Here is a 24,520-nt window from a genome sequence, read left to right on the forward strand (position 1 = left end):
AACCAATAATCTATCTGGCAGCACAACCAGAAGTGCAAGGGGGAAATTTAAGCTTAAATATTACATTGGTGATAAATGAGTGTGGGAGAGAACTGTTTCATAGATTCCAAGACCAGAAAGGACTATTGTGATAATCCGGTCTCTCCTCCTATATAACACTAGCATAGAACTTCCCCAAAATAATTCTTAGATTAGGTCTTTTAGAAAAACACCCAATTTTGATTTTAATATGGTCAAACTCCACCACAACCATTGGTCCAATGGCTTTATCCTGCTCCAGGCACTGCTCAGATTTGAGCCCAGGATCTTCTATTTAGTAAGCAGCTGCTTTAACCAACTACAGCACAGCATACTCTAAATGGATAGCATGGCTCAGAGCCAATGTGGAAAGTCTAAGTGTCATTTGATACGTGTTTTGTTTCCTAATAAGACGGATATGACTGAAACTGATATATGCCCAGAACAAATGGGCTCCAAAATATGTACCCTCATCAGCCACCAAGGGCCACATTGAGGCTCAAAACCAAAATTGATGTAGCTCCACTGATTTCAATACGGCTATGCTGATTTACAGCAGTTGAGAATCTGGCCCACAATCTTGAATGATGTAGAGAGTCCTAATTTTATTAGTTTCCAGCTCTGAAGTTTAATTTAGGACAATAAAAACAATGTTCTGAGGCTAGTCAGAATGTATCAAGACCGTGGAATTTGTTAGTACAAGTGAAACAGAAGAACTAGATTGTATAACAATATAATGTTTCTTCCTTCTCCCCCACATGCTCAAAACTTCATCCAAAATATGAATTTACTGTTTTTAATTTTTTTTATTTTGTCAATAATATACATGAACTAAAGAAATATAACCATTCAAATTATACAGAAGTTGAGCTTTATTAACTTTAACATAATACATACATTATTTCCACACCACTATAATAGATTATATTCAGAACCATTCCCACATCTCTCCTACTAATTCCACTTCATTTAATGTGTAAAGAATCAAGAGGATCTCAACCCTAACACTTTTGAAGTTTAACAAATTTGGTTTGCCATGAGTTGTTTTTCCTCTGGGTCCCTGCATCTCTAGGTCCCTGCTCAGGCATGATTGTTAAAATGTTGGGAGGAAAAAAAAATTGAGGTGCTATTCCTAGTTCAACCAGAAATATAAGAAATTTCATTAGTTTTGGCAAACTCAAGACACTCAAACTTCAGGATGAAATTGAACTTCATCAGTGCTTGATTCTCCCCCTTTTGTTCTTATCCTAGAAGGCGCACTTGTCCAGAGGAAGACAGTTTTCAAGAAAGATTTTCTTCTCTTCAGGGAATCCATCACTGCAGTATCTGAGTGCCATCTTCTCCCCTGTAGCCACTACCCCATCTCAGTAAAAGTCAATCTCTCTTTGTGTCTGAGTAGATTCTTGTTCTATATAGTGCTGGAGATGCAAAAGAGTGGAAGAGAAGCAATAGTAAAAACCAAAAAAAACCAAACATGTTAGGTTAACTGATTATTTTGCAAATGTACCAACACTAAAACAAAACAAAACAAAAACAAACAAACAAAAAACCATTGTGATTTGGAGAATGCATAATATTAAAATGAGGTCAGAAAGCGGATGACTGGTCACAGGAAAATTTTGCAGTGTGAGGTGCTTTTCCATTCAATGTAGAGAGCAAGATTATCACAGTCCTCTGTTTCACTGGAGAAAAAACAAAGTCTGTTACTTCCCTGCTCATGTGACTAAGATTATAAAGAAGGAGGAAAGAATCACCTGATACTCTGTATTGCAAGATAGCGCGTGGAGAGGGGATTGAGAGGGACAGGGAGTGAGAGGAGCCATAGTTTCACCTTCCCTACTCATTGACTGGAGTAGCTGGTGCAGTGCAAAGCAGCAAGTAAGCTGCTCCATGAAAAGGGATGAGATAGCTTATTTCCCTCCTCAGAACAAGGAGAGGGCAACGTTATGAGTCACAATTTGTCACCCACAGTAACAGAAGCAAGGAGGAAAGATAACTTATGTCTACAAATCGAGGAGAAAAATCTCTTACTCTAGGATCTTACATTCAAAAGCAAATGCTATCTACACATTCTAAATTATAATGAAGACTTCATGTTGGAGGAATTCTGTAATGATACCAAAGATTCAGCAAGCAGCTCCGTTTCAGATTTCAGTTGAAGCTTGAAGAGGAGAAAATACCTGCATAAGCAATTCTTGTCAGCATGATGAGATGAAAAGAAACCTGCATGCCACTATCAGAGCATGTGGAAAAAAGGCAGATTTTATTGGGGTCTTTTATTTTCTGTATAGATCAAGTGTCACATCAGTCAATAGTTATCTTAAGGGTCATTAGGAAGAAAGAAGATATCCATTTGAAAAACATGCAAGAGTTCAGTAAAGGAATTAGAGGACACCACTTAAGAACAGCTTTTCTAAGAAGTACTGGAGAGAAACATCTGCATGTTCAGTAAAGGAAAGGATGAGAACAGGGTAAGAGAAAAATTAGGTCCAAGAAAGCCACCACACTCAGTGGCTGGTTTTCCCAAGTCAACTTGACATCCAGTGTTACAGAAAGCAGCAGTAAGATAAGCAGATTGCCTGCCGGATACTGTGTTACCTCTTATTATGGAAGAGCAGATCAGTAAGGGCAACAAAATGCAGCCCAAAGCATTCTAGTCTATACTATAAGTCCAAAACATTTCAAAACTTTTGCAATTGACTTTCTTGAAACTCTCATATTTTGTAGAGGATTAGCTCTTTAGTAACTTGTTGGATATACAATTCTCAAAAAGACTAAATATACACCAAGGGGTTCCTAGAGCTATTCAGAATGCTCTTACCAGCATTTTTAAAGCATTCGACAGCTTTAATGGCATGCAAGTTCTTCTTCGAGTGATTGCTCATATCCATTCCAGTTAGGTGTACGCGCCGCGCGTGCACATTCGTCGGAAAACTTTTACCCTAGCAACTCAGTGGGCCGGCAGGTCGCCCCCTAGAGTGGCGCCGCCATGGCGCTCCATATATACTCCTGCCGGCCCGCCCGCTCCTCAGTTCCTTCTTACCGCCCGTGTCGGTCGTTGGAACAGTGGAGCGCGGCTTAGCTGACCTCCACTTCCCTAGCTACTCGTTTTCTCGTATATAATTATGCAGTTATAACACTTTTATATATATATTTGTATGGTTACACATTGTACACTTAATTGCTGATCTGTGCTTCTGTGGACAGAGATGTATATAGCTTCTCAAGGAGTGCCTTTTTTCTTTGTATCCATCTCAGCAAGAAGCAGCAGATTTCAGTCACCTAGTGTCCTTCACCAAATAGCAGTTCTCTGTAGTTGATTCTGACATACATTTCTCATAGCAAACATATTTAGAGAAGCTTCATGATACTTTCCATATGCATTTTGGCTCTTTTTAAGATTGGTAACAGTAAAATCAGTAAAGGCTTTGTTTTTAATTTAGCACCAAAATCCAAACTCAGCTGAGGTGATTAATGTTTTTTTCTCCTTAAGTAATTCACAAGGGTGTTATGAAGATTGTTTAAAATTTGGCGAGTGCATTGAGATTCTTAAGTGAAAAGTGCTATCAGGAGTGTTGATTCTTGTACTGTAATTAAAATTCTTCATATTCCAGTGTGGCAGAAAGGAAAACGTGCAATCACCTGCATAACTTTAAGCTATGGAAGTGGCCCATTCTGTAGCTCAGATTTCTGGGAAAATGAAGAATAACACTTTACCTTCCTATTGTATTAACTCAATCTTTTATATTCATTTTAATTAACAAGAAATGTCCCTTTTCCCTTGAAAGCAAATATGTCCCTATCACAAGTGTCATCCTTTTTTTCTTTGCTGGTGAAGCTTCAGCTGACAGACAAGTATTGCTCTGAAAGAAAGACAATTATGGACATGTTAACATTATAGAAATAAGATGGGCCCAAGCTGCACAACTGAGATCCAGATTTCAAATACCTTCTGAAATTGAACCATCAAAAACTGATTTTTGTTCTGCCTTTTTGCAGTAGCAAGAAAAGTGTTCAGACATGTCTACTCACAACAACAAAAAAAAACACCTCAATATTAGAAGCAATTTATACTTCATTCTAAGTGCACTTAGCTATAAATTTAAATTATTATTTCTTTAGGGTGAAATGTACTTGGTACAGTGGTTCTGCAAAGGTCCCTATATACCACTTATGTCCCAGTTCAGTAAGGTATGTAAACTAGGGTTACCACCTGGCCAATATTTGACCAGCCTGGCCAGTTTCTTTTATGGGTTTGCCAGTTGCAAGAAACATAATTTAATTTTCCAGGGTTTTTTTTTAATGTGGGTCAAAAGATTTGCATATTATCACAATACGCTGGGATATCTAATGTTAGAAGTGCCTGTGTCCAGCTAAAGATGGTGCAGTATTCCCACTTCTGCAGTTTATGTAAGAAAATTGTTATCAATCTTATCTATATGTGTTCTCTTTATAGGTACTATAAGTGGCTGTTGAAGGAGGTGGAGGTTGCATAGTTGCCTTGTGGTGTGGGATTGAGGTTGTGGTGGGCTTGCCTTGGGGATGAGGGTGAGGGGGCAGAGTGTCAGGTGTTCTGATTGTCTGAGGAGAAGGAACTCAGCTGTCCATGAAAACATTAGTTTCTGACAGTACATTCTGTCCATGCCAGAATCTTTCTGAATCAGGGCTTAAAGCTGTTACATAGAGAATAGGAGACTTATGCAAGCCTGCTGCAGTGAGGAAAAAAATTACCCATAGGCTAATGCCTTCAGCTTTATTCAGGCAAAGCTTCCACTGCTTAGTTTGGGAGCTTTGCCAGCATAGGAAATACAGAACATGGCCCACTGGTTTCACATTGAACAAATACCATTTGAATACTTGCAACTTGAGGGAAGTGTAACAATGATGTACAAATCTGGTAAAATTGAAAAACATTTGTATTCCTAGACAGTTAGTTAATAAACATAATATATTACAGCTAAATTAATTGCATTCTTATGGCACATAAAAGTGTGACTCTCGTCTAAGTCTGCAAAGAGAAGGAGACTACATTTGCCAGGACAATGCTTTCTTGTAGGTTTAGGTGATGCATTCGCTGTGGCAGAAAAGAAACTGTTAAGTGCAGCAAAAAATGTATTCCTCTGCTGACATTAGCTGATTGCACATCAGCAGAAAGTATATTATTAAGCTAGGTCAGTGATGGCCAACTTCGTTTTCTCCTCCCCCACAGTTCTGCACACCTTAATGAGAAGAACCTTCCTGAAGTCTTTGGCTTTCTAAAATTTGATTCAGGGCAGTATGAATTTTTAGCATCCTAAATGTAATGAAAAATTCCAGAAGATGTAAAAAAAATAAATAAATTAAAAATAAATTTCTCAAAGCAATGAATCACAATTAGTGACCGATACTGTGGCAGTTATTCAGAATCCCTCCTGAATATGTTACAAATGCAGCCAGATACACTTTCTACATCTAATAAGGCCCAATGTTGTATGACATTCTGTCCAAAAGACCTCCTTGCTTTATTAAATCTCACTATAACCATCTGAACTGCAATGCTTTCCATAATGATTAAAAAAGCTTGACTCCCAGGTCTGACGATGGAGATGGAGGTCATAATATAAATAGGACGCTGCATCATTCAACATAGACTCAGTTCACAAACCAAAATATAAATGCATGTCCTCCATGTGGTAACCTTACTGTGTCCATTAAAAAGTCAGACTATTTAAAAAAATAACATTTGTTGGGTTTTGTAAATACAAGCTAAAATCGGCACCTCATAGAAGATAAAAGAATAATTTGTACATTTTTTAAACTGCAGAAGTACAGATGTTTATACAAAATCAAGAGGTTATATGTAACATGATATACTTTAATTTACTTATACTAACGGAAGATGGAAAGATTTATTTCGTGCTTCCATACGCACACTGGTGTGCATATGCATATTTTTGCACATATGGGGTTGCTAACTCAGCTCTCCTGGCCTAATTCCAGCTTGAACAATTCTACCTCTTTTTCCCTATAGTTTCATTTAGAGGCAGTAATTTTGATTTCCTTTTCTGTAATAATAGTGTGTGTGTGTCTGTCTGTCTACAAATATGTCGTGTATATGTGTACTATAGACATTTAGAAAACTTTCACTCTTTTTTTTGCTTTAAGTAAACATAAGTATCTCAATTATATATAAGACTTTTATCTGTATTGTGCCTTTTATTCAAATGGATCCCCAAAGGTATTGTACAAAATAAGGCCCCCAGTGCTGAAAAGAACACCAGCTGCATACACTCTTACTCCTACATGGAGTCTCTTTGGGAGGCATGGTTGAGAGCACTGAGATATGGTGTGGGGGCTGACTCTATGGGGAAATAAGGGTGCATTCAGGTCTCTTTGCTGGATCAGGTCCTGTGTGTCTGTGTGTGGGTGTGTGTATACAAACATGACATTGCCATCTACAGAAGTGCATCCGTTTCTGGGTAAAGACCACAAATGTTTAAGGGCCAGAAACTGCAAGCTGAAGAACACCATCAGCTCTCCTTCACTTCATTAGGAGTTGAGGATGTTCAGCATCTTTCATGGTTGGGCTCCAGGGCCTCAATCCTGCAAACTCTTACTCATGTGCCTAACTTTATTCTCATGAGCAGTTCCAAAAGTACTACTTACATGCTTAAAGTTAAGCTCATGCATAAGAGTTGGCAAGGATAGGTCCTGAAATTAGCACACTGACATTACAATGCTATTAGAGAAATGGTGTGAAGTATGCTGCATTCAGCTGAATTGTACTAAGAATTTTTAAAAGGCTGATTGGAATTATTTAAATTGGAATTTGGCCAGGACACTAGGGTTAACAATTCCATATTCTTGCAGAAATTGCTATAGGATTTTTAATTACTGCAACTAGCTAGGACCTTGTTTTACCTCTACTTTGAAAGATTACACATCTAATAGCATGGTTCTCCTTTGCAGCATGTATGGGCATTGATTCAGGCCTGATTTAAAAGACAGGGTAGTATGGACAGTCACCAACACCACTTCACACAGCAACGTTTTCATTAGAGGTCTCCGAACCAAGTTTCTGTTCAACCCAATGCTGTTAGCTGACATTTTCACAAGCTTGATGTAATAGGATGACTTCCTGGGTAATACGGTTTTATTTTCTGATCAAATAAATTGCACATACATTTTGCATAAATCGGATAATGCATAAATTGTATTCAATAATACTAGATTCTCTCTAGAAGATATTTTTTTAAATAGATAGCCAACCATGTATTGTGATTTTAGATGGGAAGGAGCATTTTTTTAAAATTAATACACTAAAATAGATAGAAAAATAGTTAAACAAAGCCAGTGTACATGGAAATATACTTAGGGTGACCAGATGTACCAGTTTTATAGGGACAGTCCTGATTTTCAGAGCTTTTTCTTATCTAGGCTCCTATTACCCCCACCCCATCCCAATTTTTCACACTTGCTATCTGGTTACCCTGAATATACTACACAGGCAGGCCAACTCCAGGATACAACTAAATAACTATAGCTTTGTTGTACTCTAGTTCCTAAACTGAATCAGTGGCCTTGCCCAAACTCGGAGCTTGCTGCTGACTTGTAGGCATCTGTTGCACTGAAAAAGTATGTTTTTCACCCCAGAAGTGGCTCAGATGCTAGACAAATGCATCTCTAGATAGAGATTTATCCTCAGGTGATACCAACTTCGCTAAACCAGATACGTGTATGGCTGCTCTTTTGTGCCACACAGCTGGAACATGCCAGTGAATCTTGCCTCTGGTTTATAACTCGTAGAGCCCAATCCTGGATGTAAGCTGGGATGGACAAACACTGTTCTGAAAAGGGTTAATGTCACCCCTTCCCTGCAATACTTGCCAGCTACAGTAATCCTGACTGGAATGATCTTCACCAGGAGGAAATAAACGAGACGAAGCATACCTGACTGAGGAATATTGAGTCTGAAGTAGAAAGAACATAGGATGAGGGCTGAGGAGATCTACTCTATGAAGCCAGCATTGCAGCCGATTCTGAGAAAAATAATTAAGTTAAACTTTTTGCTTTATTGTCCATTTGTGTATTAATTTCTCCAAACAGAAGTTGTGTTAATTTATGGTTTATGTTGCTCAAGTGAAAATCCCACCAACCCAATCATGAAACATCAAGGAAATCAATAGTTAAGGTAATATTAACCAGCAGGCCTAATACAATTCATGTGTTTAATCACTCAAATACCATTGTACCCTAAAGTACTCACATACGGATCCTCTCCACAACACACACTCTTTCAATTCCAACATATTATTACCCAGGTTACATACATCAAATTCCTCACAATCACCGTTGAACTACACAAACTCTGACTTTGTTCTCTTTAGGACCCACTAAGACACAATACATTTGTAAAGTGGAAATATGTTTTTTTTAGCAGAGTTTCCTAAACTTGCTGAGGGCAGTAGGGGATTAATATGGAACTGTAATGGCATTGGGGATAGGATTAGAGTGGTGGTAATACCAGGGAGAGGAGCATAGCTATGCACATGTTAGTGTGGAACAATGGGAAAGGGCATGGAGGAGCATGACATAATGGACAATTCTGCACTGGCATATCCATGGTGGAAGTTTCTTCCTACTGAAATCAGTTAGTGATTGGCATCTTTCCTGAGGGATGAGGGCTGCTGTCCTTTAGATATTATATTCTAGTTAGTGAATTACCTTTATTTAGTTTTTTATGTGTACAGGAGAGCATCCTAAGGGCCAAATGCTGTGCTGCCTCTGATAGAGAGAGTGTGGGGCATGGAGATGTTACTCTTATGCATCGTACATTACAATAATCATTCTAATCAAGAAGATATATGGTGGGGGCACACCTTGACACTCCTTTGAATAGGTATGTGTGCTGATGATTACATTCACTAGGTAGGGGTCAGCATATACCCCATTTGGGGACAACCTATAGAGGCTAATTTGGTTGCAGGATTTCTTCTAGCACTCTCTTGAACATTTTAGTATTGTTTACATGGGAAGCAAAGGACAAGTGTTTTCCTACAATCCACTCAGCTACTAACGAAAAGAGGACAGCAGCAGTGTTCCCACATAGGACATGGTGCAACCATAAGAAAATAGTTGTGTAACACACTATATTAAAGGAATTGGCACATGAAATTCAAGCCCAATAGCAAGAATTTTTAATTAATCTGCAAACTCAGGGTTGGTACCCTTAGGCTGGAGAATTGCTAATATAGTTCCTATTTTTAAGAAAGGAAGAAAAAGTGATCCATGAAACTGAAGGCCCACTAGTTTGACCTCAATTGTATGCAAGATCTTAGGACAAATTTTGAAAGGGAAAGTAGTTAAGGACATAAAGGTTATCGATAATCGGGGAAAATACAACATGGTTTTACAAAAGATAAATTGTGCCAGTCCAACCTGATCTCCTTCTTTGAGAAGATAATTTATCATTTAGACAAAGGAAATGCAGTAGATCTAATTTATGTGGATTTCAGTAAGGCACTAGATACAGTTCCACATGGGAAATTATTTGTTAAATTGGAGAAGATGGAGATTAAATATGAGAATTGAAAGGTGGATAAGGAGTTGATTAAAGGAAGACTACAACGAGTCATACTGCCAGGTGAACTGTCAGGCTGGAGGGAGGTTACTAGTGGAGTACCTCAGGGACTGGTCTTGGGATCAGTCTTATTTAAAAATATTATTACTGACCTTGGCACAAAAAGTGGGAGTGTGCTATAAAATTTGTAGATAATCCAAAATTGGGAGGTGTTGCCAATACGGAGGAGACCAGAATAACATACAAGAAGATCTGGACAACCTTGTAAACTGGAGTAATAGAAATGGGATGAAATTTAATAATGCAAAGTGCAAGGTCATGCATTTAGGGACTAACAACAAGAATTTTTGCTATAAGCTGGGGATGTATCAGTTGGAGTGTCAGAAAGAGAAAGTCCTTGGTGTATTGGCTGATCACAAAATGACTATGAGCCACCAATGTGATGTAGCCATGAAAAGGGCTAATGCTAGGATGAATCAGGCAAGATATTTCCAGCAGAGTCAGGGAAGTGTTAGTACCATTACACAAGGCACTAGTGAGACCTCATCTGGATACTGTGTGCAATTCTGGTCTCCAATGTTTAAGAAAGATTATTTCAAATGGGAACAGTGAAGAGAAGTGATATTTGGATGATCTGAGAAATGGAAAACCTACTTTACGAGAGGAGACTCAAAGAGCTTGGCTTGTTTAGCCTAACCAAAAGAAGGCTGGGGGAAAATGTGACTGCTCTCTAAAAATATGTCAGAGGGCTGAATACCAAGGAGGGGAAGGAGTTATTTAAGTTAAGTGCCAACATGGACACAAGAACAAATGGATATAAACTGGCCATCAACAAGTTTAGGTTTGAAATTAGACGGAAGTTTCCAACCATCAGAGGAGTGAAGTTCTGGAACAACTTCCCAAGGGGAGCAGGGGAGGCAAAAAAACGAACTGGCTTCAAGACTGAGCTTGAAAAGTTTATGGAGAGGATGGTATGATGAGACTGCTTATAATGGCATGCAGCCAATCTGCGACTGCCAGTAGTAGCAGAAGTCCCCAGTGATGGGTACTAAATGGGGAGGGATCAGAGTTACTACAGAGAATTCTTTGCCAGCTGTCTGGTGGCTGGGTCTTTATGCTCAGGGTCTAACTGATTGCCATATTTGGTCAGGAGGTCAGACTAGATAATGGTCCCTTCTGGCTTAAAGTCATATGCTAAAGATGCTAAAGAGATTTTCTAAGGCTTATTTCTAGTATTATTGATTTATCTTACTCATGGTATTCTCATGATATTTTTGAAAGCATTCTACATACCAAAGTAAAAACCCTGGCTTTCTTTTGTTTTATGTCTTGTGACAGAAAAAGGGACTGCGAGCTTTTGGAAATTGTCTGGTTCAATAATCATATCACTGTCATACAGTTGCAAAGTTAATTGAATTTTCCACTTGGACTGGTATTGGGTGGAATTTGTTCTCATTAAAATCTTAACAGAAGATAGCCAACAGTTGTACCAGAAGGGAGTCATATCTTTCACATTGTTCTTTGAAAACACAACTGCTCTGGGACATTACAATGTGTATGCGTGATTGTGACAGGGAATGTTTCCCCTCCACTTCTGCTTTCTTGTATAAATGGCTCTAATATCTTTGGGTTGTTGTGATGGAGTGTCTAAGAAGCAGTTCTGGGCTAAAGAGGCTTCCCCGCCTCTGCCTTTGCTGAGCATGCTCTGGTGGAGGCTGGGTATAAAAGCCAGCCAGGCAACTCAGTCAAGGGCTTGCAAGCCAGGGAGGAAGACATTCCCTGGGCGCTCTAGAGAAGGACCAGAGCTGAGCCCACACTGAGCTGGGGAGCAAAGGTGCCACAGTGACAGAGTCTAGGGCTGGAAGGTGATGTTCTCCACACACGGGATGCAGCCTGAGGTAGTAAGCCAGAGGTAGTAAGCAGCCAGACGGGATACAGACTGAGGTAGTAAGTAACCCAGGGAAGCTGACAGATGAGCGCTCAAACCAACCTCCTAGGGCCCTGGGTTGGAACCTGGTGGAGTGGGAGGGCCCAGGTTCCCCTACCCAACCCTGCACTATATCCAATCAGCAGGGTTGCCGCCCTGAGGACTGTATCCATTAGACAGGGTTACTGCCCCCTGGAGCAGACCCATTAGGGGAGACTGTCACCATAGACAATAACCACTATGCAAGGAACCCCACTTTCTTTGCCCCCCCATTCCCCTGATCACAGTTGTAAATGCCAACATGTAGTTTTTGTGTTATCTCTACCACCACCCCCCCTTTACAATCCTGTGCAGCAACTTTGTTTACAGTGACATAAAAACATCATTTTGTCATAGAGAACAGAGGGAAGAGATCTGTTCACAGAGATGTCCTTTTCCCTGGCCTTGTTAGCCCCTTCCTCTCTCTCTTTGCACTTCCCTCCTTTGTGCCTTTCTAATCTTTCAGTTAATGAGCTACCTAGCTCTCCCCAGCTTAGCCTGATTTAGTAATTAACCTCATTCAGGCCCTTCTCTGGAGAAACTACATGGACTAGCAATAACCAGAGTGCTGGTTCAGCTGCTAGGTCTCACCCATCACAGTGATGTATAAGTAAGTAATTTGTTACTACAAATCTGGCTAAGCCTAGCCATTGTGGATTAGAGCATTAACTCAACAAAGCCAGGACTGTTAGGCTTTCATGTTTCTAGAAAGTGTTTCTATTTCATTTTAATGAGTCACCTGCACTATCAAAGGAAGCTCCAACCTACTTCACATTGTAATGTAGAAACTAGTAAATGATATAGCAGGCTTCCCAGTTTTGGTGGAAGAAACCTTGTACATAAGTGGTAGAAAGAGTTTCAAGTACAAAGGGCAGTGTGGAAAGATGTCAGGAAAATGAATCTGGAAAAAGTAAATGAAGAGGTGGAATGAAAGAAGCAACTGGGTGATAAGTTAGAAATGAAAGCCTAACTAGACTTCTCCAGCTCATGCTGGGACTGGGCCAGTGCAGAATCAGGGAGATATAACTTCTCCTGCCCCTCCCCTACTTAACAGAGTTCAGCTGCAGAGAAGACTCTGGTCTAAAATGTGTAGCTCAGTTTTGCTCATGTTCAGTTTGAGTTCATGTGGGACTCTGTGGGTGAGATATTTCAAAGGCATACTTATGTGATGCAAGATTGAGCAGAAGTAGTGGCACCAGGAGTGGTCAGTTAGGTTTGTAATTCATTTGTGCGGCAGGCATTGAACAGATCAATAAGAATGAGGATGGAGAAGATGTCCTTAATTTTTTCCATGAATTGGGACATTGGAAAAAAGGGTAGAAGAACTTCAAATGGTCCCTATATTTGCATTGCCAAACACACTGCAGTTGGGTGAGACATGCTGGCTTGGCCTGATTAAGCCAAATGCCAACTCAGGATGAAATTCACCCTAGTGTAGAGCATCTGCCCAAGCCTCATTTTAACCCTCCTCTAAAACAAAACTGAAGGGCTAAATGGTGTGCAAGACCTTCTATGGGCTGTCTGTATCTCTTCATGTCAAGAGTTCAGAAGCTATTGACTATTTGGCATGTGACAGAAAGGTCAATAATGTGGTCAAGCAGTAAACAATGTAAAAGTATTTTTGGTCAGATGACCCTGACCCATCCAACTGTATTGGGGTGCACATATATTAAAAAGCAGGATAAATTATACTGAATCATAAATCATTTTAAATACATGACATTCACACACTAGATAAAGCTGCAATTGAAATGTATCATCTTAATGAAGAAAATGAAGTAGAGAGATGTGAATACTAAATAATTGCATACATTAATTATACATGATGAATTGTATATTATGTTAGTTATTTCTTATGCTATTCCTATTTTAGCTCTGTGTTTTTAGTGTATAATTGTCTTTTCTTCTTTTCTTGTTTGATAGTTGTTTGCTCCTTACTATGCTTATTTTGAGTTTATAGATGCAATACTCTGCCTGTGTCTATGAAAGCCATCATGCTATTTTGCAAAGGATGAGAAAGCCTTGCAAGCATGGACAGGATATAATGTGCTTAGATAGCTTGCTCTGCCAGTAATGAAATGTAATAGGAAATGTTGATACTGTGCCAGTTATAAGACAGTGCCACATGCCAGCATGATTATTTAACTAATAGGATTAGCAAAACAGGAAGCCTTGGGCTTGTGGCATGTGTCCCACTGCCAGGAATGTATCTCTTCCAAGGGTTGAAACCATAGCATCCATACATTAATTTGTTTGAACTACAAAAACCTCACAGGAAAATCCTTTCTAAAAGTCTTGTATGCTTGGATGTATAAACTGTTCATATAATTCCTATGTCTTTGTAACCCTTCTGCCCCTCTGAGTTGGCAGCAACAAGGGCCGGGTTCAGTATCCAGGGGTTCCATTTCAGTAATACAATGCATAACCGGCTCGAGCCCCCACCCAGTGACCTGGGACACTCACATACCACCCCCCCCCTGGGCGCCTCTAGGAGGCAATACTTCCCCTCTCGCAAGCACAGAGTCTGAGTGTAGCAAAATCTTTTTAATAAAGGAAGGAATTAATGCGGCATCCTATTGGAGAAACACCACAAACAGGGTTATAACACAAACCATAAACAAAAACCCACCTCCAAGTACGTTTGGCACTGTCCTTTTTCCCCTTAGGGTTTTAAGTCCAATCACCCCAAAGTCCAACAACCCAAAAGTCTCTGGTCAATGCCACCCCAGAGTTCGAGCGTTTATCTGTAGAGGTCCCTCCCCCCCAGCCTGGATAGAAAGGGGCACCTTACGTGGTCCAGGGCCAACTGCCCTGCCTCTCCGTGGGTTCTGCTTCCGCCTTCTCCACGAACTGCTCCGCTTTACCAGCCACTCCACGCTGCTCCTCCAGCCGTCCTCAGAAACTGCTCTGCTCCACCAGCTGCTCTGCTCCATGAGCTGCTCCAGTTCTCTCTGCAAACTGCTCGGCTCCGCTCGCTCTGTGGGCCGCTCCACCCGTCCCACAGCTTCTCTGCTCTGTCAGCCGCTCTGCTGCCACCAGCTGTCCCGTGATCCGCTCCAGCCATCCCCACAACTGCTCCACTCCACCAGCCACTCTGTTCCACAGCATAGCTTCAGGCTCCCCCACTAGTTAGCACAGTACTCAGTGCTCTCAGCTCAGTTATTTCAGCTCTTTAGTGATTTCAACTCTTAGTGGGGGAGCCCCCGTGCAAGTGCACCATTAGCCCAAAGTGATTTCAGCTCAGTAACCTGTATTTAAATCCTTAAGGGAATAAAAAAATCAACTCTGACATTCCACAGTGGAGAGAGGAGGGGGTGCAACTGGTGCTTCTAGCTCCACAAGGAGACTGCACCACCAAGCACAAATACCTGTCCCCAGCCTCTCTCAATTCTCTGGGTTTTGGAACCCATGTCCCATGTCTAGCCAGTACCATCCAACTGAGGGTGAGCAATTTGTCACCAAGCAGTCCCACAGCTTGGGAGTCTGGGATAGGGTAGGCGTGCCTATGCAAATACACTCTCTGAAATTCTTTCCGCCAGATGTCAGTGTAGAGCTTATCCTGACTCTGCTTACATCTTTCATTGCCACTGTTCCACAGCCAACTGGGAAAACTCAAGGGACAAGAACTGTGTAGCTTATGCTGGGAAAAAGAATGAGTGATGTAACTGGTTTTACTCTGGTACATACAGTATCTGCCTTCAAAGGGTATGTTGCTTTCACACACTGTAGTACATAGCTCAGGTTCTTAGAAATTTCTCAATGCTTTTTCCAAATAAGATAAACATGTTTTAGGGTTTGGGTTTTTTTGGCCATATCTGAAAATAATATACATTCATGGCTATGATGAATAGGTGGCACTTCCATCTTAAGCAAAAGGCAGATCTAATCACTGAAAACTGCTCAGATTCTAAATCCTTTAAAGGACCAACTGAGCCATCACTTAGCCCCCAGATTATCTGAATCCCCTCTCAACTTTTGGTCAGGATTGTTTGGACTTTGGGTTCTGCATGAGGGCTGACACTTGCAGTGCTGGTTTTCGGTCAGATCTAGACCTTGGATGGGCCTATTTCTATTTATGAGTTTGTGGCAGGGAATATTGGAGGACACTGTCCTCACAATATTTCCTTCTGCTCAGGCTTCTCAACCTTCTTCCTCCCAGCTCCATTCAGGTCCTGTCTCCCACTTCCCAGAGACTTGGTTGCCCCAGGGTTCTCCCACAACCTCCCCCCCCAGACCCTGCCACTTTTCATAGATTTTGTGCCCCTACAATATTTTTATCCACATGCCTTCACGTGTTAACCTCCTTGTTTGTGATAGTAAAAAAATAACTGAAGCTACATGGTTACACTGGTTTATCAGTTTGTGGGATCTCTTTTAATACTTCCCAAAGACCTGTCAATTCATGCTCTTCTTCCTACTAAATTTGGCTTTTAGTTTTATTAGTTGGTCCTGTAGCTCAAATAGTAGCATTCTGTAGTGCTATAGGTTCAGTGTTCAAATCCTGTGGATGATGCATAATGGGTGGGGTATGGTCATTACAAAATAGTTGTAATAGCAACAAGGCCTATAGATAGATCACAAGACTAAGCTTCAGGGGACTTCAATTCTATTTACAATTCTGCTAGTGGCCTACGGTGTGACCTGTGGCAAAATGCTTCACTTCTCTGTGTCTCAGTCTCTCCATCTGTAAAACTGGGATAAAGATCCTGACCTCCTTTGCCCACTCGGAGATCTACCAATAAAAAGTTCCAAATAAGGTAGTATTACTATTTTGAAAATGTATGATCAGTTTAAGGTAAAGGAGGTTGGGCAATCAGTAGTCTGGCTGGCCTGCAGTAAGGGAGTACATGCTTTATCCATTTCTGCCAGTATTGTTGTTAATTTATGTATTATTTGTATTGCAGTATCATCTAAAGACTTCAAACAGAGATTACAGATTCATTGTACTAGGCACTGCGAAAACAAATAACACAGACAGAACCTGCCCCCAGGAGAGCCCAGCCTAGGAATTAGACAACATGCAACAGTGAATAAACAGATAAATGGAGGCAAGGGGAGAGGGAAGATAAGGTTATAGTAGAGACAGTTGTGTTATGTAAATTAATAGTAACACTGGTCTCCATCTCAGAAAGGATAGGTTTTCATTGCAGGGTCCCTTGTTTTCTTTCACCTGTCACTTGCCTTGCCTTTTCAGATATAAAATACTATGTAGTAATTTAAAAAGAGTAAATATCCAGTTGGCTGGCTCTGGGTATGATGACCGTGTATTCTTTAAAAATTGTTAAATTTGGGAGGATGCCCTATAGTCAGGGATGGGACCTGAGGGGCTCACTGGGCTAACATCCAAAAGTCAGGTCACAAGAGCCAAATTCTTCTTGTCCAATAACATGCCTAGCATTGACAGGATCTCATTCTTCGTGACATAGCAATAAGGTGGTGACCTGCAAGAGAAATTAAGTGCACAGTCGAGGGACCTGGTAAGGCATAGTTAGTTTCCATTGCTGCTTTCTTATGAGGAAAATAACAAAGGTGGCATTTTAGTTCTTTAGTATGTTTGAAGAAATCACACATTTGTTTACTATAAAAGATTACAAATGTGTTTAATGAAACATATGGATATTTATTGTGATCAAATACTATATTTTCTTTTGAGATTTTTTTACTCAGCATATTTCATATCTTAATATTGTTATGGAAATAAACATTCTACTTAACTGTGACATGTTTGTTTTAAAATTGTTCCACAGTGTAATCATGTATTTCTTAGGGAAAGAAGAAAATACATAATTATTTCTGCAGTATATACAATCTACGACTATTCAAGCCCTTCTCAGAACATAGAACTCTGTTTCCTCATGATATTTTCTGCTCATCACTACAGTATTTGAGTGCTTTACAAACATCACTTAAGGTATTTTCACAACATCCCAGTGAGGTGAGAGGTATTATCCCCCATTCACAGATGGGGAACGGAGGCAGAGAGATTCAGATCAAAAGTAGGGAAGTGGTAAAAGCTCACTGTGAATAAAGGGAGAGAAGCATAGGAGGAGGAACAAGAAATGCCGGCTCCAGGCTGAGAAGAGGCATCCTCTCTGTTGCTAAGGCAGTTTCTTGGTAGCTGGTGCCCTGTGCCATGTTCTCTCTCTCCCCCACTTCCTTGGCAGCTGGCACCCTGTGCATCAATACCATCCTGCCTCCCAGCCAGGTGCCGAAGCCCTGTCCCCCACCCCACCCTGGCGCACTTGCTTCTGCCTGTCCCCTGGGCCAAGTGTCTTCGCCAGGACTTGCAGTTTCTGGAAGGCAGGGAGAGGAGAGCTCCTACCCGCTCCCCAGTGGCCAGCCCAAACTGGTGCACCATGGTGGCCAATCCTGTGGGTCCTGCTCTTGCCTCTGCCACCTGCACATACTTTAATTGCAGGGGTGCTAGCCCTCTAGCCTCTCTGGTTCCACCACTCCAATCAAAAGTGGCCACTTATTTTGCATGCCCTATGTGAGATGTCTAAGGCCTGATTTCTCAAAGTACATCATGTCAGATATAGCACTTCTTGTTCAAAGCACAGCTCCCATTGACTTCAGTTGCAGTTGTGAAAGCTCAGCACTTGTGCAAATCCATCTCCTGGTGTCAAGTGTGGAACCCAGAAAATGAGGCACACACAATTAGTGACTACCTCTGAAATGCTTGAAGTGATTGAAGAGATTTGCCTAGCTTCACAGAGGAACTCTGTGTCAGAAGAAGGAATAAAATCTAATTCTCTAGAGCACTTTTCAGCTATCTTAACCATGAAACAATTCTTTGCCTGCCTGCAACCCCCTGCCTCATTCACTATACATCTTCCAAGTTCTGAAGCAAATGAAGCAGGGGTCCTAAAAGTAAGTTTCCTGATTCATTCCCAGAACAAGGCCATTATGTGTACTGAATGAGGCAGGGAAAAAAATAGTATGTGGTCATGTTATTAAAGATTGTATCATAATGTGCACACACAAAGAGCCCAAATTAAGGTGGCACAGGAAATCTGAATTCTGGCATTTCCTGACTTCTGAGTGTTTGTCTATCTTGGCAACCAGAATAATGTTCTTTTAACATGTTTTTGAGTGTCATTTCCTACTTAATTAAAAAAGAAATCTGAAAACACAGAAATTCCATGATATTGGCATCATGTTGACACTCTAATGGGTCATCAGCAGGGTTTGAATTTTTAGATCAACAATACAGAGAACGGCCACTTGAGCTAATGGAGTAACTTACTGAAGAAGTAGGCTGTCTTGTATGTCGACCAGCACTAGAGGGAGATTAAACATTTTGCCAATTAGTTACATGGATATCTGCTGACAGCAGAGTAATGGTGAGACTCAGAAATCATGGGTTCCATTCCAGGCTCTGGAGGGGAGTGCTCTAGTGGTCACAGATTTGTCTACTCCACTCCCTTCAACCTGGTCCCCTCATGCCCACTCCCAGACTTTCCCAATCTCAGTCTGCTCTTCATCTCTATTTGTCTCTCTCCTTCCCCTGCCATCCTGGTCACCTGGCTTCCAATCTTCTTCCTTGGCTCCTCATCCAAGCTCCTCTCCCTCCTGCCTGTTTTTTTGCCCAGCCAGTCCTAGTTCTCCCCCTGCACCCAGGCTCCTCACTAGATCTGTCTCTTCTCCCTTAATCTCCTTCCTCCAACTGGATTGGTTCCCAGTGTCCCCTGTCAGTTCCTCCTCTGATTTCAGTCTTTTCCCCTCTAGTTGTCTATCTGTCTGCCAGTTCCAGTCTCCTTGTCCAGATAGTTCCAGTCTTCTCTGAGGTCAGAGTAAATGATCTAGCAGTCCCTTCTGGACTTAAATTCTATACTCTGTGTATCCTCTGGCTCTCAGCTCCCAGTCTCCCTCCACCCGGCTCCCAGTTCAAATCTCCTTGTCCTAACAGTCCCAGTTGTCCTTCCAAGGTTCCAGTCTCCTTGCCCAACTAGTCCCACTATTCTGGAATTTAAAACATCAGAAGTAGCCCTGAGAAGCTGGATGCTTTTCTAAAAACGTTGCTCTATTTCAAACTTAAATAAATTCAAGGAAGTCCTATGCAGGAGATGGACTAAGTGCTCATAATGGTCCCTTCTGGCTTTAGAATCTACGAATCATGCAGCTTCCTCATGCCAGCAGCATGAGTCATTGAGAGCATAAGAGAGACAGCCTTCCTGCTTTTAGATCAGATATCTGGCCCTTGCCTGGCCCACAGCAGCCGAGAGATGCAATTGCAGAGAAAGTCCTGTTCAGCTCCCTGAGTCTTCAGGCTATACTATGCTCATTGCAGATGGAATCTTTAGCAATTTAGCTGCGAAACTGTAACAAGACTTTATTGACCACGGATATACTGAGATTGTCAAAGGCTTATAACATGGCCCAATCTGGGCAAATATTGACAGGGATGGCAAAAAGACACATCTTTAACACAAAAGCCAACCCCTGCCAAAATTCAGGTTCCTGTTCTGAAGCATAGGGGTACTAGCGCTTTTCAAAGAAGAGGTTGCCAGATTTTTTAACGTGGCAAAACAACTTTTTTTTTACTTGCCTTATTCTTGGGAACAGCTGAATAGTTCGCTGACATTCTCCAAAAAAAAATTCAACCTGAGTTAGATATTCAGCCTGGACATCGTCAGCACTAATGGTTAAAGTTTGGCAATATTATAAGCAACTGAAAAGAAGGTGTTAGAATCGTAAATATAGGATGACCTTAATAGGCAGTTCTACCAGCCTCAAGTATAATTAAATTCTACTATCTAGGATCAAAATAATAGCATATTAATCTGACCATGTGTATATTTTATTTAGTGCTTTGATTTTAGAAAAGATTTGGTATTATTACTATCCTAACTTGAAGTGAACTGAAGTAGACACAAGCCAAATCTTACCTTTAGTACACGGGTTTAAACCACTAAAGTCAACGAAAGTTTTAGAGACTTCAGTAGGCATTATCAGAGGAAGTGTCACCTGAAAGCAAAATTTAAGTTGAGTTGAGTTGTGTTCAGTTGTTAGATCTGACTGTATTTGTTAGAAGGCTTTTAAGTAGAATATTTTTTGAGAATATTGGGTTAATCTTGCATGAAATTCTTCATGGGAAAAGCAGAGAAATATTTGCATACAAAAAGAGAAATTAATAACTTAAACTGAAAAGGGTATAATTGTGAAAGTCGTTCAGCCTCTGACAATCATATCTCCTCTTTTAGTTCTTTGAGCTTTTTTAGCTTTTTTAATTTGTGCTAACATGTAATTATATTAGAGATAGGTCCAAAGTAGAATACCACGTCCAATTCCTCCTCCAACTTTTAATCTGTGGAGATCTGAATGCAGATCAGAACTTTTCAATGTGACCTATCTATGTTACTGCTTTTTGATAATACTCTGGTTCATTGTAAAACCCCTGCATAAGAGTGACAGTGGTTTTCATAGACCACTTCCACCTCCTCACACACCAGTTTTCCTGTGCTTGGTTCTCCAAATGTTTTATTTGGTGGACCAACAAGACACAGTCAACAGACTGAGAACCATTGTCATAAAACATTGGAGTGTTATCTGATCTTGCCTGTTGCACAATCATGTCACAGAAACTAATGAGCAATAATAAAAAAAATGCTATCTAGGCTCTGACCATAGCATGACAATACATAGCAAGAAGGATTAGGCCAGTCCTTCTGCCCTCCTGGGGTATTGCAAAGTGTAATAGCTTTTGTTTTGGGATTAAATCTAAGAGTAAACACCACATGGTACCTGAAAGAGTTACAATCACCGCATGCCACAAATGACATATGGCAAGTACTTCATCAGTTGCAGCTTAAATAGAAACAACAACAAGAAGTCCTTGTGGCACCTTAGAGACTAATAAATTTATTTGGGCATAAAGTTTTGTGGGCTAGAACCCACTTCATCAGATGCATGGAGTGGAAAATACAGGAGCAGGTATAAATACATGAAAATATGTGAATTGCCTTACCAAGTGTAATGTCAGTCTGACGAGACAGTTCAATTGACAGCAGGATACCAAAGGAGGAAAAATAACTTTTTAAGTGGTAATGAGAGTGGCCAATTTCAGACAGTTGACAAGAAAGTGTGAGTAACAGTAAGAGGAAATTAGTATTTAGGAAATTAGGTTTAGGTTTTGTAACAATCCAACCACTCTGTCTTTATTCAGGCCTAATCTGATGGTGTCCAGTTTGCAAATTAATTCTAGTTCTGCAGTTTTACATTGGAGTCTGTTTTTGAAGATTTTTGTTGAAGAATTGCTACTTTTAGGCCTGTTATTGAGTGACCAGGGAGACTGAAGTGTTCTCCTACTGGTTTTTGAATGTTACAATTCTTGATGTCTGATTTGTGTCAATTTATTCTTTTGTGTAGAGACTGTCCGGTTTGGCCAATGTACATGGCAGAGGGGCATTGCTGGCACATGATGGCATATATCACATTGGTAGATGTGCAGGTGAAGGAGCCCTGATGGTGTGGCTGATGTGGTTAGGTCCTAGGATGGTGTCCCTTGAATAGATATGTGGACAGAGTTGGCACCGGGGTTTATTGCAGGGTTTGGTTCCTGGGTTGGTGTTTTTGTAGTGTGGTATATAGTTGCTGGTGAGTATTTGGGGGGCTGTCTGTAAGTGAGGACTGGCCTGTTCCCCAAGGTCTGTGAGAGTGAGGGATCATCCTTCAAGATAGGTTGTAGATTCTTGATGATGTGCTGGAGAGGTTTTAATTGGGAGCTGTAGGTGATAGCTAGTAGTGCTCACTAATGTTCATTCTAACCTATCTTTCCCCCTTCTTGCATATAAGTGTCATTTAGGGCCTACTCCTTCACTAATTAGCCAGAACTACAGATGACTTCCATGGGATTAGAGACTGCAGGATCAACTCCTTCATGTAACTTGTAGTCTCTCTGGGGCAGTGAACAGCTTTGTTTTTAACTGAACGCACCTATTGTTTTCACCTCTGTATCCTTGTGATTATTCTGAAGGTGAACAATATACAGTGTGCAAGATATAGTGGCTCTGTGAAGAGGACAAGTCAGGATTTTAGTGCCTAATTTGCTTTTATGATGCATTCCCCCTCCCCCACCTGCCTTTTCCTGCAATTAGTCATTAACTGAAAAGTTCTATGGTCAGGGTCAAAGAATTCTCAAAGTCTGCAATATAAAACTTGTATTGGCAGCCAGACGCTTGGAAGAATTCAACAACATTTGGTCGTGAACTACCTCTAACCAAGATTTAATTATAATATTCATTACTTCAGAGACTAGGAAAATTCAATATTGCTACCTTGAGGGACCAATAGTAATAAAATAATAAATGGAAATTTTTAAGAAATCAGCCTAGTGAGAGAGTATATCTATATCACTGTAAAACAAACTATCATAATTAAAATAGTCATTTAGCTTCAGATCTATGTGAGTGTATCATAAAGCCTTTAGAGAAATGAGAGGATAAAAAGAGAAACAATTTAAACATTTTTTGCTCAGGCTTTTGCTGGATACTGCAGATCATTATTTTGCTGGTTACATGTGCTTTTTTCTAATTTGGGTCAATGGCACATATATCTTGCTGTAATCGCCCTAACCTTTTATTTCTTATTGGCCCTTCTCCTGTGCTATCACACTGAAGTTCAAATCCCTACCCATCTGGCAACTGACAGAACAGGGCAAGGGTCAAGGGCTGCCTTTTCAGAATATCCTACGCCTGTTGCCTGGTCATAATGTCCTTCATTCCTTTCTTTATCTTTGTTTAAAAGGCATGTACTTTTCACATGCACTTCTTGTATTCTGCATCATGGGAACAATTCAACTTTAGTAAAACTATGTTTTAGACAGCATTTTTCACCTTTTTGCTGTTCTGAAATGGCAAAACATATTTAAAAAGCTCCATATCAGCTCCAAGAACCTTAGAAAAATTGTGGAATGGAGCCAACGGCTCTAGTGTTAAATACATGGTCAGTACTTTCTGAAATTGCATTTGTTTTGGCATTAATAAAAATATACTTATTTACGCCAGGCGGCAAGTTATTAAAATAAACCATTTACTGCAAATGGAGGGCCATGCCTTTTGTAGACAATTCTTTATTATGCCTGGCTAGTTATATATACTCTTGCCTACTGTAATGTACATCAAGAAATATAATGTACTGTCAGTCAGTAAGCAAGAAGAAGCTTGGTCCAAAGTTCAACAAAGTAAATTGAAAGACTCTGTTGCCTTCAATTGATTTTGTGTAAGGCCCAAGTAATTAACAGAGGCTGCAAAAGCATGTTTATTTTCTAAAAATGATTTCCACCATTATTAGCATGGCTTGCTGCCCCCTCCCTGCTTTCCAATACTCTATTATATAGTTTTGACAGGAAGTTATTATTAATCAGACATTTTGTCAACACAGCTGTAACTAACATAAACAAATTTCCCATGACAGGGATTTATTTGTAAACATACAATTTCTACCAATATGGGAGGAGGAAAACAACCGTTCAACTAATTTTATTTTTTCAGTCAGTCTGGTTTATCCAGTGAGGATTTGTCCTGGTATTCATATAGCATGAGATACTTTCTCTTATCTAAGTCTCACAGTGATCAAGCCAGTGCTCTGTTCTTCTATGATTCTTTACTTATGAAGTGTTTCCTCCACTACTGTATGTGACTGGATGAATACCCCATACTGGCACTGAAAGTGTTAATGGGAGCTGGAGGACTCGGTTAGGATACCTAGTGGCAAGTATAGGGCATGTCAAGCTCGATTAAGAATGAGATCTAGCTGGGGAGGACCTGAGTGACTACCTTAAAGGAAGGGCTTAGGGGTAGAAGGAGACAGGAAGCCCAACAGGGAAAATAAGCTTTGGGATCCACTCCTGAGAAGGGATTTCTGCAAAGGGTCAGGTGAGACAATAGAAAGCCACAGAGATGTTGGACAAGATCCTGTGGTGAGCCTTGACAAAAGGGCAAGACTCCCGTGAAGCAGCACAGGGGGTTGTGTTGCCA

The 24,520-nt window shown here is 40.6% G+C and overlaps 1 long non-coding RNA gene across 1 annotated transcript in view; it reads right to left on the bottom strand.

The window, feature by feature from the left end:
- Positions 1–24,520, bottom strand: part of LOC115656855 — a 174,869-nt gene that overhangs the window by 113,599 nt on the left and 36,750 nt on the right. The window contains exon 2 of the long non-coding RNA XR_004001767.1: positions 1,859–1,865. This is a non-coding gene — a long non-coding RNA (uncharacterized LOC115656855). The remainder of the gene's footprint in view (positions 1–1,858; positions 1,866–24,520) is intronic.

The sequence above is a fragment of the Gopherus evgoodei genome, chromosome 8 (assembly GCF_007399415.2).
Source record: "Gopherus evgoodei ecotype Sinaloan lineage chromosome 8, rGopEvg1_v1.p, whole genome shotgun sequence".
NCBI classification, from domain to species: Eukaryota; Metazoa; Chordata; order Testudines; family Testudinidae; genus Gopherus; species Gopherus evgoodei.